This window comes from Terrapene carolina, unplaced genomic scaffold, assembly GCF_002925995.2.
Source record: "Terrapene carolina triunguis isolate 2854851 unplaced genomic scaffold, T_m_triunguis-2.0 Scaffold146, whole genome shotgun sequence".
NCBI classification, from domain to species: Eukaryota; Metazoa; Chordata; order Testudines; family Emydidae; genus Terrapene; species Terrapene triunguis.
The window spans coordinates 3,179,488-3,192,963 of record NW_020664497.1 but is presented as its reverse complement, the minus strand read 5'-3'; positions in this window follow the sequence as shown (position 1 = coordinate 3,192,963).

The following is a 13,476-nucleotide window of genomic DNA, read 5'->3' as shown; positions in this document are numbered from 1 at the left end:
GGCCAGAGCGCAGGGGGCAGGGCGGCGAGAGGGCGGCGAGCCCCGGTCGGGGCTCGCTGCTCTCCCCCCGGCGGCCAGGGGGAGGGCGCCGGGGGGGAGGGCGGCCAGAGCTCCGGGGGGAGGGCGGCGGGCCCCGCTCTCCCCGGCGGCCGGTGCGCCGCGCCGCCCCCCTCCAGGTGCCGCCCCAAGCACAAGCTTGGTGGGCTGGTACCTGGAGCCGGCACTGACTCCTCCACTTCCCCAGCCTCAGTGAAAAATCTATTTACTTCAGTCTTTTTTTAACCAGCTCATTTTGGTGTTATGCCCGTGCTGCTGAAATGTGGTGAGACAACACTCAGTCATTATTAGGTACAGAATATCAGAGGCACACATTTTGGGGTTCTGGGGTAGGTAGGGGAAATTATCAAGACAGTTTAATGTGGGAATTTTGCATGATATTCCCCAGATAAGTGTTTTCCAGGCAAGACTATTGATACAATATGTATAAATCAGTTGAATTCCTCTCTCATTGGACCAAAAGCCTATGTCCTTACTATGCTGTTACTTAGCTGATACTCAGTCCTTACTTAGGCAGACTCTCATTGAAATCAGTGGTAATTTCACCTGAGTGGGGACAGAGTAGTAACTAAAAAAGGATCTCAGGGTTTGGTCCACTGTTTATTATGGGCTAAATTGTGCTCTGAGTCCTTCTTGTGCAGTTGTACATTAGGGGAAGAGAAGATGGAGTAAATAAGCTACTCCCGCTTTGCACAACCCACATAATGGCTACCCAGAATAGCAGCCCATTCCCTGGAGGAGGCACATAAACTGTTAACCAACTTACTCCCTTGGGAAGGAAATCATGGACATGATTTTGGGAAAGGAGTTGGGAGTGGCTCTGGCTCCATTACATGCTGGCTATTGGAACTGAGTATGCCCTACTATTTAAAGGGCTGTAGCAAATTATTCCCTTTTGCAATGCAGCCCCTGGTGTCCAGGAGACATTGTTCCTCCCTGAGTCCTAATTTCTTCCTATGCTCCTATGGCTGATAGCAGTGGTGCCATTTAGTAATTGTGGTGCAGTATATTTATGACATGGACAGCTCTCTAACAAGGACTGTGCTGAAGCAGCTGACTCATTTTAGGTAGACTAGACAATCAAACAGACATCATGTGATGATGTCTTTTAGAATTCCTGACCTGAGATGGTATCAAACATGACCTAGCTGTACAAGACTACATAGCCTATTACCACAATAAGCCTGACTGGAGAATATCACCATTTCCAAAGTTCCCCTCCTGACCCTAACCAACCCCCCCCCCCCACACACACACTTCATCCCCTATGTGTAAGCCACCCACAATTTCAGTTTCACTGCTATATCACACCCTTAATCAGAATGCATCTCCTGCTAAAATCTGTAGGAGTTAACACATGGGGATTAAATACACAATATGGCAGTTTCCCTCAAAGGTTACTGGAAATGCAAACATCAAATAATAATTTCCTAAGAATGAGACTGTGTATTTGTATTCAGATCTGATCCTTGGGCTAAACAAATCATGACATTTAATATTTTTACCATGACCAACTTGTGAAATCTGTCACCCACTGCTGTAATTTATATGCAGACATACTTATAATTCTCTATTTGTGACACAAGTGTTCTCGCAACAATAAATATGCATATCTGAAATTGAGTTTGTTTTAAACCAAAGCAGCAAGAGCTTGAAAATATACCTAGCAAGAAATATCCCTTTTCTTAAATTAAATAGAAATCTGAACGCATGTCACTAACAAGCACTGAACTGAAGTCAGTCAAGAAAGTTTAAAGAAGAGCATTAAAAGGTGATAAAAAAAAATCTTTTTGCTCCCTTACTGATGATTGTTTAAGTTAAAACTGAATTTCCAACTGTAAATATATAAATATTATCAACTCTTAGGCTTGTTTTTCATCCAAAACCTAGCTGATGAGTAGTGGTTACTATGTAAGCCTGGCTAGAGGGCTTTTGCCTTCCAAGATGGAATCTCTGGTGAGCAGTTTGCTGCAGTATTGTTTTAAAATTGAGTGCATTAATATATTTAAGATGTGCTTACCCAGCCATGTTTCAAGCTTGATTTCTGTGAATAAGTAGACAGTGTAAAGATGAACATGCAGAGGTAGAGATTGATATCCAAGGCCAACCTCTGGGTCCCAGATATGCAGTGGTAAGGGGACAGTTGCATAAACAGGCTGAGCACAAGACTGCCCAATCTTGGGGATGGTCAACTCCAGTGCGTAAGAGAAGACTGGACAAGGACTGCCACCCCTGAAGCCCAGTCTCGTTTCTCTTCTTATTTGAGATCTTGGGGAGAATTATAAATCCCCAACTGGAACAATTTGGGACACAGAGGTTGGACTGGGATTGGCACTGGGATGCCTGATCTTTTTTTAAGAGTCCTTATTTTATGGGAGGTTTGGGGAATAATTTGAGGGGAGTACTACCCTCCCAATTCCTTCCCATACTTCTCTTCCTCCCTTCCCCCCAGTTGCTAGTTGTGGGGGAAATCTCTAGGTCAGTGGTTCCCAAACTTGTTCCACTGCTTGTGAAGGGAAAGCCCATGGCTGGCCGGGCCGGGTTGTTTACCTGCCGCGTCCACAGGTTCGGCCGATCATAGCTCCCAGTGGCCGCGGTTCACTGCTCCAGGCCAATGGGAACTGCTGGAAGCAGTGCGGGCCGAGAGGCGTACGGGCCGCCACTTCCAGCAGCTCCCATTGGCCTGGAGCAGTGAACTGCGGCCACTGGGAGCTGCAATCTGCCGAACCTGCAGACGTGGCAGGTAAACAAACTGGCCCGGCCCGCCAGCGGCTTTCTCTGAACAAGCGGCGGAACAAGTTTGGGAACCACTGCTCTAGTTTAATGTGGAGGTCCTGTCTTCTTTCCCTGACTAATAGCACTCCATAGATGTTAACCATGATAAGCATCTTTGAGTCATGTGGCCGCTTCTATTTCCTCGAGCTAGAGAGGTATTTGTCTCTCTGCACTGCTGGGATGGCAAAGTAGCATTTGGACATGCAGTGCCTCATCTCACAACATTTTCTAGGGCTTGATTCCTTTTATATGGCAGTCAAGATGGCCAGTTTCCCTGGCTGTGAGGAGTGGGAGAGAACAGGTGGCTGGGTGAGTGCTACACAGCCAGCTGAGAGGGTTTATTCCTTTATAGTCTGCTTAGAAAGCTGAAGATACGGATACAGGAGAACAATCCTTGGACACTGCAAAAGGCCAGGATTTGCTATGTAAATCTTATTGCTCATCAAGGGATACATCAAAAGCCGTGTCATATGTTCAGCTCACTTCACAAAAGTAGTTGAACTCAGCCTTGGTTTGAATTCATCCAGTGAAAATGGTCCATCAGGATTAGGGTTTGCTTTTAACTTGCAAACTATCTTGTAAAATGTCATCGTGCCTCAGTGGGTCACAGCTGAAAATGCCAGATTCAGGACAAACTGCTGAAATATAGGGCAGTGTAGCAAAGGGGTGTGGCCTCCTCCCGAGACTGATGGGGAGGAACCACTGGTGGGTGGAGCTGAGACAGCCACACCTGCCCCGCTGGAAGTGGAGGGGCAGGACAGGAAGTATAAAAGACAGAGCCTGCGGGGTTGGAGCTGCCAAAGGAGACAGCTGCCTCCTGCCGGGGTTTGAACCTTAGGGGGACCTCTACCACACCAAGGACCCATAGGGGCTGTTGGAGTTGCCAGTCAACAAGGATGCCGAGGGACTGCAGCTAGCAGTTTACCCTGAGGAGGCGGAGGATGCCCATGAAGTGAAATTACCCAGTGAGGGGGTCATAGGAAGTAGCTGGGGAAAACGAGAAGACTGGTCAGCATGTTTCGGCTAGATCCCCGCTGACAAGGTGGTGGAACCATTCGCCACTGTTAGGGCCACACAGTGGAGTAGGTTGGGCCTGGGTCCCCCTACCTCCTGCTGCTGATCCTGCTGCTGGGGTGGCAGCCTCTCCACCTTAGGCCAAGAGGCCTGCTTTTGTCTGCTCTCTGCCTGAGTTAGGACATCAGGCACTAGACTGATGCTCTGCCCTGTCTGAGGGCCTGAGCTGCAGACTACTTGCTGCTTGACACTGGCTAGAGGGCAGGGCCTCAGAGATAGCTAATTGACCAGTAATCCTTGCCTGCTAAGGGCCTGAGAGCAAGGGGGCCTGGTCTCCTCCTGAGACTGACTGGGAGGGACAACCACACCCTTCTACAGGCAGACTCACCCAAAACTGGTGTTTATTCTATCATTAGATTATACCAAGGCAGTAGCAAAAATAAACTTCTGTCTCACCACCTAAGTTCCCTCTAAGCCACGTGGCCACTCAGCTACCTATTAAGTCCCCCTCTGGCCCCAGTGTGGACCAGCCACTGCCAAGGGAGCAGTGCCCTTCCCTGCCGGCCCCAGTGCAGACCTGCCATGGCAGCGGTGCCCTCCCCATCCCCCCCGGCCCCGAGTTGCTGCAGTGAGAGGGGGCTGGGGGAGTTCCCTCTCCTCACCACAGCCCCGAGGCAGCCTGCACCTCATCCCTGGCTCCACCCCAGAGCCCACCCCCCCCACACCCCAACCCTCTGCTTCAACCCTGAACCTTCACCCGCACCCCAAACCCCTCATAGCTTGATGACTCACAGGGGCAGACATTACCCATATCCATGCTGAGTCAGCCACAGGAAGATCTATCTGGGTGGAATGAGTTTCTTTTATGGTCCATTGTGAGAGCTAAGTGTCTTTGATGGGCTATAAAACTTGAATAGCCTGGATGTAAACTACTTTGTGGGTGTTACCCCAGGAACAAACACATTTGAGATATAGATACATAGCCAATAGTCATAACTTCAGATACAGTGATGATACATGGATTTAAACAAGATAATCTTATTTAGACAATCATAATTTTTCCATTGACATCTTATATGACATACTTTGTACAAGATTTGTTGCAATTGTCTAATAGTGATAATATCAGTGATATAAATGATCCTATTTCAATCATACAGCATCACATGAAATATTTTGGGGAGATCTACAAGTTTTATCAGGCTGTTTGGACACTGTGTTATATGTTAAAGTCTAGCTTACTGGGATTGTTCAGTACATAGGGCAAGTCACATGGAATTTCTCCTGTGTTCCCAACCTGTCCCAAGCAATCAGGAGGAATGCAGCAGAACACATTTTCACTCATTTTCTCAGAGGGAGAAAGTGAGAGAGGGAGCTTTTTATTTCACTCTGATAAAGCAGGAAAAAGAGACCACCTAGCCACTTTGTTCATCTGATTGTGGCAGATAGTGGCCTTGTCAAGTATTATCTTCTGTATTCCTCAGTCATTGGCACCCATTTCATCATTACTTTGTTTTACTCACAAAATAATCTTTTTATGAGCTGAACTAAAATCCTTAATGTGACCAAAAATTTTGTCTTAAACCCCAATCTTGGGTCTGAGCTCTGCCTGAAGTTTGGGAGTGATTAGATGAAGGATTTTTTCCCCCTGGCCCATTATAAAGATAGGTCCTACTCATAGGCTTAATTTGCAACCCAGATTTCAATGCTATCTCCTGTTGTTGTTGTTGGAAATTTTCTTATTTTAATAAGGACTGGATGAGCAAGAGATTTTTGTTTATAGTTATTAGAAATAAAATGTTAATTGCAATAGTGAGGAAAATATGACTGCAAAATTTCTACGTATAGCAGAAATTCCACGTTTAAACTTTAAATCGTATGTTTCTAAAATATGCAGGAGCATGACATTTCTTTAAACAGTGTACTACATATTTGCTAAACTGGAGAAATATTTCTCTGGTTGGATTCTTTTTTTCACTTACTATAATTGGAAACAGTTGATGGCCATCAAACCATAAAATGAAATTTATCTATTTCAGCTGTGGTATTGTTCATTTATTTAAAATGATGTTATAATGCTATTTGCCCAGTATTATCAAAATAAGGTAAATAGTGGGGTTTAGATGTAAACAATAGCAAGAATCGTTTTCTTATGTTGGCAAATATTTACTGTATGTACTTTCAATTAAGTACAAAATGATGGTGATCATTCAGTATAACAAATAGAGTCCATGATGGTTTTGGATTGGATCGGAGGTGATATTATATATTGTGAATTATATTACTTCAAGGCATTGCAACTAATATTCCAAAACCTCCAGAATTGTGACCAAATTATTTTCAGCAATGATTTTTGTTTTTTGTTTTTATTGTTTAGTACATGGATAGGTATTTTCATAATGTCAAAATAAATCAACATATAAAGGGCACAGGTAGAATACAGGACCCAATCACATTACCAATAAAAGGTGACAATATATAATTTACACCCTTAGAATTTTATTAAAGCAAACAAATTGACACTAGGATAGTATCAAAGGATATGAATGCATTCCATATTTCTTCAGATAAGTCCAGCCATCCTTTCAGGTTCTACATTTTCTCTTCAATACTATTTCTGGCAGTTTATTCAACTACTTTATAACCTCTTTTTTCTTTTCATGTTCTATCTGTGAGCAGATTTGTTTTTCCAGTGAAGTTGTTCATTATTCAAAGTATTTCCATTGACTTCTTAGGGCTTTGGATTCAGCCCTAAGTGTTTTATGTCGACATATTTCTTGTGAGTTATTCACTGTGACTATTACTTTAAGTGTTCCCTATTTGTATTGTTTTATTGGTCTCCAAAGTTACATTGTGGTAATAATGCCCCACAAAGAAATGTTGAGATGACCAAAAAAATATGTCAGTCATGATTACTCATAAAAATATGTAGGTGAGTATTCATAGTACTTTCTCTTTCTGTGAAAATTATGCAAACAACAATGTTTTTATACATATGGTCTTTGAAATCAAATGGTGGGAGATCACAAATATGGCTGAAGCTAAGTAGGGTGTTTATTTGAATTATAATTCATGACCCCTCTTTGCAGGATTTATCTAGCTTTTCTTTCTAGTGATGTTGTGGACTGTATAGGTCAAGGTTCTGCCACGTCAACTGTTCTCCTTTGATACTAAAGAGAATTTATACCCTTGTAAATGCCAGCAGCAGTTGTGAAATTTCATGTCTGTTTCATTGTGTCTCATTTCAGCTGTCTGCTGCACTGCCTTTCATGGCTTTTAGAGGCACTTTACAGTGTTATGTCCCTTTTTACTTCTTCCACTGGCATGCTGTGTGATCTTGGACAAGCCACTTCACCTCTGTGCCTCAGTTTCTCCATCAATAAAATGGGAATAGTGCTATTGACCACCTTGTTAAAGTGCTTTCAGATGTACAGATGAAAAGTGCTATAAAAGTTAAGTATTAAAATCTTACCTGACATAAAGGTGTCAGAGCAGGGGTGAGAATATCACCCAAAGTGCTTGTGGATGGGTGGGTGTATCTGCCTGTGAGTGAGTGGGGTACTTAATAAAGTGTCACATGAGACAGCTATGAAAACTTTTTTTTAAACTGGATTACTTTAATTTACTTTGAAAGTATTAATGTCTAACTGCATTTTAGATCATTAGTCATTTGTAGCCATATATGAGATTTTGCTCTCTTCTTTGCTAGTTTTGGGTGTAAAACATTCCCCACTCTCACTTATGCCTTTCAGTGGAAATAAGCATGACAACTAGTACATAGTTGTTGTTGCAAAACCTGTTGCTGAAGCTACCAAAACTAAGATACTCATGCCAGAATTATCCTCTCAATCTCTCATCCATATGCATATTATGAAAATTGCAGAATCTTCAAACTGTTGCCCTAAGGGTTAAGCTTTAAGAGCACCACAGAGGCTTCAGCATCTTAAATATGCTGTATTAAGATGCTGGTGAAGGATAGTACTCTACCGTGCTGCCCACGGCCCCCACTCCCTCAGCATAAGCTGAACTTTTGATCTGCTAAAATTGGTGCCTCTCGACTTGTAGGTGGAAATCCTGTCCCTCTTTTGCTTCCCTGTACTTTAACTTGAGTGACAGATGGAGTAGTTTCATGGTTTGCTTATTTAATGCCCATGGAGAGCATCTTAAAAATTTAATAAAATAGTATCGTTTTTGACATGTTGTTAAATATTGCTTGCCAAAAAAAGCAGCAGCTAGGCATCTTCTTTAATTCATTTGCAAATATGAGACATACAGTTACTAAAGCATCTTTGGAACTACAATTTGTTTGGGTTGGAGAGGAAACACAATTCCCCATTTACTTTGCTACATCAGATTATTTTGGAACAAAACAAATGATGATGCCACAGATATACTGTTATCTATATAAGAAAAGGTTAGCCAGACAGGAAGATTAAAGAAAAATAATTTTGCTTTGTATGAAATGTTTAAAGAAACAATTATTGGGGCAAAGTCTGAATTAAATGCTGTAATTGTCTCACTCTGTTATATAAAGCAATTAAAATGCTGGGAATTATTATAAAAGGTTGTTTTTATAATATCTATTTTATATTCAAGTAAAGTTAACTCAAGGTGCAGTATGTGTATATACATGCACACAAACAACATTGAAATATTAACATCTGCTTTAAACTGATAAGAGCCAGGAAACTGAGTAAAGGCTAGAATTTGCCCATTAATCTATCCCATTATAGTAACTCCTCACTTAAAGTCATCCCGGTTAACATTGTTTCGTTGTTACGTTGCTGATCAATTAGGGAACATGCTCATTTAAAGTTGTGCAATGCTTCCTTATAACGTCGTTTAGCAGCCGCCTGCTTTGTCCACTGCTTGCAGGAAGAGCAGCCCTTTGCAGCTAGCTTGTGGGGGCTTGGAACCAGGGTGGACTGGCAGCCCCCCTATCAGCTCCCCGTTCCCCTAAGTTCCCTGTGTGGCAGTCGCCCAGCAGGCTATCAACTGCCATGTGCTGCTCCTGCCCTCTACCTTGGAGCTGCTCCCCAGAAGAAGGGGGCTAATGTCAGGGTGTCCCCTCCCCACCGCTCCTGCACCCCGCTTACCCCATCTTCCATAGAGCGGGTGGGGGGATGGGACATGACAGGGCTCAGGACGGAGGGAGCTTCCTGGCAGCAGCTGCCATCTCAGCTTGCTGATCAACTGAAAAAGGCAGTGTACTTAAAGGAGCAATGCACATCTCTCTCCCTCACACACAGGGTGTGTGTCTCTGTCTCTGTCGGCCATGCTGTCTCCCCTCCCTCCATTCGTGCTGTCTTGTAGAGTGTGAGGCTACATTAACAACGTGTTAACTCTTGAGGGCTCAGCCAATTGCTAGTTCATCATTTAGCAGTAAGGCATTCCCTGGGGAATATCCCACTCTCTGACTTTACCTCCTCATCCAAGCTTCACAAACGGCATTGCTGTGTACCATTATTAAATTGTTTGTTTAAAACTTAGACTCTGTGTGTGTGTGTATATATACATATATATATATATATATAGTCTTTTGTCTGGTGAAAAAAAATTTCCCTGGAATCTAACCCCCCCCCATTTACATTAATATTTATGGGGAAATTGGATTCGCTTAACATCATTTCGCTTAAAGTCACATTTTTCAGGAACATAACTACAACGTTAAGCGAGGCGTTACTGTATACCAAAGAGTAACACACATTATTTAACATCAGTCACTGTTCCAAGGTTTCAGTACCTTGCTTGTTGTCCTTTTGTAGTGGAAAGGGTTCAAATATCACAACGGAGGAAGACAAGAGAGAATGGGAGAAATATTGATGTTGGAGTTATTTGTAGGTGATAATATAAAGTGTATGCAGTGCAAAACCAGCATTAAAAAGGTGAAAGCTTGATGAGACTAACACTGATTCTACAATCAAATCCTACATATTTACTCATTGTTGACTCAGACAAAACTCCCAACCATTTCACTAAAAAGAACAGGAGTACTTGTGGCACCTTAGAGACTAACAAATTTATTAGAGCATAAGCTTTCGTGGGCTACAACCCACCACGAAAGCTTATGCTCTAATAAATTTGTTAGTCTCTAAGGTGCCACAAGTACTCCTGTTCTTTTTGCGGATACAGACTAACACGGCTGCTACTCTGAAACCAACCATTTCACTGGGATTTCTTGCCAGACCATGACCTGCAGTATGTGGCTACTAGATTTGAAATTCTTCAATATTCTACAGTCCGATTGCTGCTTTTTTCATCTCTGTGTCACTGCTTTGTAGTCTGTAAACAATATTGTAAAATTAATTGAATATTGTAGGGGTTAGAATATTCAGTACATACTCAAGCACACTAGCGGGAGCTTGGGAAGGAAGCCAGAGAAAAGATTGTGTAACCATCTCTCCACCATCATCTTAGTCTATGTGAATTTGGTTAAAGAATTCACTTGAGTAAAACAGACTGTTTGATTCAATCTCACTTATTCTAGTCAAAATACAATCAGTAGGATAGGCAACTTAACCATGCTATGGAACAGTGAAGAAAGAAAAAAATGGTCTATGGTTTATAGAGATGAACAGATATTTACTTTCCTTAGAATATTTCAATTAAAATGAAGAATGGTATTTTTCAGTGAACAAATCTGGTTTTAGTAATAATAAGAAAAAAAATAAAAAAGCAAATTTAGTTTTTGGCAACAAAATATTCAGCCCCAAATGGTCAAAAAACGGGGGTGTGGGGAGGTTTGGAGGGTAGGTAATTTTCAGACATACCATTCTAGTTTTTGGCAATTCTGGGCTAAACTTTTTCATATTTTAGGTTTTTGTGTATTTTGTGGGATTTATATATATAAAAATTGAAATTTTCTGAGGAAAGCAATAACTTCCTGTGAAAATGTTCACTTAGTTGAAAACCCAAGCTTCCACAGAAAAAAAGTTTTGATGCAAATTTTTCAACAAGTTCTAACGGTTTACTACTAATTCTAATAATACCAAAAGCTTTTAAAGACTGTACTTCTGAGACAGACCGTAATCAAGATGATGACATTGACTACCCATTGCTTTCTGTGTTAAGGTAATCAGAACACTAGACCTACTTGTAGTCCTCCTGAATTTCTCACTGGATGCACTTAAAGCTTTGCAATCACTTACTGAGCATTCATAATCAAAATTTTGGCTATCCTAGTCTTCTAGACTGCCACAAAAACTGAAGGTGGTATCTTTCCAGTTCTCTTCAAGAAAGTGTAACAATATAAACATCACTCTAGCATGATAGAAACTGAGTTTTTTAAGATCTTATTTAAAATGAAAATACATTAGCATTGTACTGAAATCCCATGACCTACAATACTGAGCAGCAAAGGATTTATCAAACTCTTTTCATAACATTAAGACTGTCATCTTGTGATTTTATTTTTTGGTCCAGTGCCACTATTGGATGGTATGTATGGGAAATGTCTTATATAGGTTGTTGTTTTTTTTCCTTCAGGTGATCAGCTACTCCTCACTCTGCTCATTAATTAGCCTGGTCTCTATAACCATATGTATTCAGTGGCATAATTTATTATATTTTGTATTTTTTTTCTTTTGCTCTTGGTAATATGATGGATGGATCTCCTAAAACTTTCCAAATGACCCAAACACCTAAATACTAGTTAAATAATTAATATCTGAGGAATATTATTGGGTATAATGGTAATTTTAAGTAATCAGGGAGGGTGAAAACCTTAATGTTGACTTTGTTATACCTACTTCAGTAATATATTTTATCAATAGATACAACAAAATTCTAAGACAACCTGTGACATTGCAGAAAATTGCTACACAACCACCTGCTGTTGCCATTATTTCTCATTTCTGCTTTTCCTGTTGAGGCCTCTTCAACACCCTCACCTGCATGTTAAGGCAAGCCACTTATTCAAAGACAGAGCCTTGGTCTTCTCCATAAAAATGAAATGTCACTTCTTCATCCCCAAGATGCTCTATTTTTGGTATCAAAGGTCAACAGACAAAATCAATTTCTATATGAGACAGATACTTTGGAGAAGGATTCTGTTGAGGAGCATGAACTGAGAAATAAAATCATTTTCCCTTTTAAAACACGAGGGTACTGTAAGTGATGGGATGTAGGAAGCAGACAAAGCAAAGTAAATGCATTAATTTAAATATATACCTCTACTTTGGAAAGAATAACCGTGAAAAGATAAATAAACCTGTTAGAACTTTCTGTGCACTAAGACAGACAAACACATGCAGACAATTGAGGTTAAGACAAACTAATAAAAGTAACAAAACTCTCTGGTAAGATTGGTGAAGTATCCTATTTAGGCCTGGCATGTAATTGCCCTATTCCATTTAAACCTTTTTGTCCAGATATACCAAAGGAAGCAGGCCCACGGTTTTGAAGTTATCAATGTGCAGTGAATTAGTACACTAGGCCTATTCAATGTTCATTTATTTCTAGTTACAAATCCAGGAAAAAATACAAGAAACTTTTGAAATGAAATTTGAGAAAAATTCAATATACCTGTTTGGGGACAACCTGCCACACTTAAAATTCAACGAAGATAAACTATCTCAGTGCTCTCAGTGACATTGTTGTAAACCAGGAGTAACTCTCTGGAATTCAGTGGTCACATAAGTGTAAATGCTTTGCACATGGCATCAGAATCAGGCCCATCAATTTAAAACCTTAATTGTGGCTGTAATAAATTGCATTACTCTATTGTGATGGAAGTGTGTATTCTCACATATCAAATTGTAGAAGGAAAGGGGATTAAGGTTAAGGAAGGCATCATAACAAATAGACTCAAGAGCTTAGTATAAAACACTGGGGTTTGATTGCAGGATTAAAGCAAGTTATTTTGAGATAAGGCAAAGACTGATTTCCCTTCTAACTTGGACAAGTAGTTTAAATCTAAGTAGCACCCAAATGTTCTGCTCCCACCATCCATGAAGCAGGGAAGCTCCTAAATTCAGAGACAGTGTGGCAGTTTGACTGGAGAGCTCTATTCTATGTTGCCATGTCCTGTGTTAGGTTGGACTGGTAGTGTTTGGAGGTATGGCCTCGGAGTGGCCAGTAAATATACTATTTTGCAGTTCTACAAGGCTAAATTCACCTTTTCCTTACACAGGAAGCACATTGTGGCCCTAGCTAGTATTGCAACCCATGTGCTAAAACAGCTGTAGTCAGAGCTGTACAGTGCCAAGCCACAGTGTTATGGGGGAAAATCCCACGCCCACCCACTACCACACCCCTCATGGATCCTTTCACAAAGCGCACTGACTGTGGCTTTGCAAGTTGTGGAGAAAGGACAATGTATTTTCCTCTATTAAGAATAAAAACCTGACTAGGCCATGTCCAAATGAACCCGAATGCATGGTTTGCAGTCCCAAAGCCTTGATTTGGAGATGGTAGGTTGCTAGTGTCATCCCCCTGCTTTTACTGTCTTCTCTTAATCTAAATACTATTTAATTTAAGTCCATTCTAATTCTTCCTCTTTTTTTTGAGTCCATAGCATACAGGTTTTTCACAATCTCTTCTCAACTATATGCCCTGCCATTATTCTTACCATTTTTGTGGCCTGTCTCTGACCTTACAATGGCCATGTAATGAAACCTGGTTGCAAGACTT